The sequence below is a fragment of the Fukomys damarensis genome, unplaced genomic scaffold, assembly GCF_012274545.1.
Source record: "Fukomys damarensis isolate Sample0158 unplaced genomic scaffold, DMR_v1.0_HiC HiC_scaffold_25, whole genome shotgun sequence".
In the NCBI taxonomy this organism is placed as follows: domain Eukaryota; kingdom Metazoa; phylum Chordata; class Mammalia; order Rodentia; family Bathyergidae; genus Fukomys; species Fukomys damarensis.
Genome location: NW_022900937.1, coordinates 26,722,360 through 26,725,801, shown reverse-complemented (window position 1 = coordinate 26,725,801; position 3,442 = coordinate 26,722,360).

The window sequence follows — 3,442 nt, the reverse complement described above, 5'->3', positions numbered from 1 at the left end:
GTGTTGAGTTGGCTTTGTACAGAAATGGACAGCCATATTGGTCTAGAAATGTTAATTTTTTTATTTTCATTTTTTTCCTTGTGTACAGGGGTAACACATTGTACTAAATATGTAAGGTCACATCTACATGGGTTTTATTACAGAAACTAATAAAGTATTCTCTAAATAATGAAAAAAAGAATAAGATAAGACTACAAGAGCAAGAAGCAATTTAAATATGTTAAGGGACCATTTTCATCTTCAGAATTAAGGATTATTTTAATCTTACATCATTGCCTTTTCTCTTTTACTTTCCTTTTTAATTTTATTTTAGGATTCCCTATTTTTAATGTTCCATACGGAGATTTCTTTAACTGAAATACCGAATAGTTTCTCTGATGTGAAAAACTATAATATTACACAGGATCCTAATGGGATAATTAATAATGTGAAATAGGAAGTAAAGGGCTAAAGGTGTAGGGAAAGTGGGAAGGGTGGGGGAAAGGTAATAAGGGAGAGGAAAAAAATGTGAGAAACTGAAAAAATGGAAATAAAGTGTTTGTAAATGGGGAGGGGAGAAGCGGGTGAAGGGAGGGCAGGGACAAGGGGGAAAAATGAGAATCAAGACCTATTATGTAAAGGTACAGGATCCCAACTATGAATGTAGCTGTATTGTATACCTAGATTGTACCAATAAACTCAATAAAAAGAAAAATAAAGAAATAGCTCATCTATGATGAAAGAAAATAAATCAATGGTTTATCAAACATTCAAATGATAACTATAATTCTTTTCTAACAGTTTTGAAGCATAATATTTTAAATTTTTATATAAATTCAAGATAGCCTAGCAATTAAAGCATAGATCTTTATATACCTATTGAATATCATGTGATGTTTTACACATATATGCACTGTGTAATATTTTAATAGTGGCAAATATATCTGTCTACTCAAAGGTTTATCACGATGGGAAGGAATATCACAGAAACTAATTCCATGAAATGAACACCACTGTAATTTCAGAACTGAATATACCACAACAGAAAAACAGTACCTACCAATATGTTTGATGAACATCACTTCCAAAGCTCTCGGCAGATTACTAGTTGAGGTAATTCAACTGGTTATTTAAACATTTACCATAACCAACTTGGCCACACCCAACCAAGAGAAGAGTGCTTAGCATAAGCAAATTAATCAATGTGACACAACACATCAAGAGAATAAAAGACAAAAATATATAATACTTCAACAGATATAGAAAAATCATTTGAAGAATTGAAACCGCTTTGATGATATAACTACAAACAAATTTATAGGATAGAGCCTCCAAAAAAGAAAAAGTACGTATACAACAAACACACACACATCAACATCATACTAGTTAGGGAAAAATCAAAAATTTAATCCTATAAGACCAGGAGCAAGGCAACTATTTCTACTTTGATGTCATATTCAACATAATGCTAGAAGCTCAAGCCAGAGCAGGCAAGAAACAGAAAGAAATGACATGCAATTTTTTTTTTTTTGTACTGGAGATTGAAGTCGGGTCCTTGCGCTTGCAAGGCAGGCCACCAAACCACTGAGCTAAATCCCCGGCCCTATGACATGCAAATTATGAAGAGGAAGTCAAATTTTTCCTGTTTGCAAGTGATGTAATTATGGATGTGAAAAATTACAAAGGCTTCATTAAAATAATGATGGAATTTCTAAATAAACTCTTTAAATGCATGATATAAAAGCTAATTTACAAAAATAGGCTGCAAGATGTCAATTTGAGGTATTTGACAAAAATTAATTATAATATTTTTCTATACATGTACACACAGTGTCCATTAGCTACACGTTTCTCTAACAAATGTCTGAGATGGACTTTGATGTTTCAGATGTTTGGGGCTATGGTTAAGCAGTCTTTATGCTTTAGGGTATTGCCTTAATTATGGGGCCACACTGAAGACCTCACTTCTTTCCAGTGAGCCCCACCTCCCAAGTTCCCACCTTGGGGCCACTCAAGCTCAAAACCACGGCACAAACTACAGCAATCCATACATTTCTGTGCTCCATAAAAATACATTTCACTTAAGTACACACACACACACACACACACACACACACAGAGAGAAAAACTAAAATTCATGTGAGGCCAGAGTATATCCTGAAAACATAATCAAATCCTGAAGAAAATCATAGCAACTGGAAAAAGTATATAAAGAAATTACACAGGGAAGCCACACTAGTAGAAAATATTCATAGAGCTTACCCAAGAGAAATGAAATGCTTCAAGATATAGAGGAATATTTTTAATTTACACAAACAGAAAATAAGAAATGCAGTAAAAAAATTAGTGAGGATCTCAACACACACACACTTCACCAAAGAAAACATATAGATGGGAATTGCTACTTTGGAAACATGCAGTACATTAGCTACCACTAAGAAAATAGAAATTGACTCAATAATAAAATATGAGAAAGAAGAGGCTGTTAGAGAGTAAGCAGAGGATAACAAAAAGAGAGAAGGAGAGTAACAGGGTGGAGGTAAATATTATGTAAGTATTTCCTGAGCAGGTACAAACATGCCAAAATGAAGCCCCACAAAGTCTCTCTTCCTCTTTCTTGTCACCTATCTCTTAATTTAGCTAAACTATTCATACTTTGGGTTTCTCATATAGGTGAAGCCATTTAACGTTTAACCTCCTGTGTCAGATATATTTCACATAGCATTACAGTCTCAAGAGACATCAATTTTCCTACAGATGATTCAAACGCATCCATCTTTATGGCTGAGTAGTACTCCACTGAATATGTATACCAAACTTTCTCCATTGATTCATCTCTTTAAAAGTGTGCTAAGTAGTGGGACATGGTTGACTTTTCTGAAGTCAGATGGCTAAGGTGGGGTGAAATGTTGAAAATACTTTATAATTTGTGAAATGAAATGAAGTCATTTATGGAATCAAAATGAAAATCTGTGCCAAAACTTTAGGAGGAAAAATGGCTCACGTATTTAGCACTGTTGGTAAATTGTATGGCTTACTTGAATGAGTTAAACATGCATTTTAAAGGCTAAAATTGCTTTATTTGTACTGCTTCAAACCATGCCAGTGTTTGACAAGAATCTTGTATGTATTATGGTAAGTTCAGGTTATGTCAATAACTTTGTGCATTTTGATATGTACACTTAAACACGGACACAGGAAGAGTGAAAAATATACCACCTTGTTCTGCAATTCTTAAGGAGTTTGAAAATAGCTTTCAAATTTATTGAAAACTTCAGCCAATTTTTGGTACATTTGTGCCCCCGAGTTCCGGTGACATGAATACACTCTGCAGGTTTCCAAGCACAAAGTTCAGAGTTGCAAACAGACATTCAACTCAAAGAAAACGATGATCACATCTCTTTGCTAAGACCTATCTTCCCCCAGGAGAGTGTATCTCACGTCACAATCGCACATACTCAGG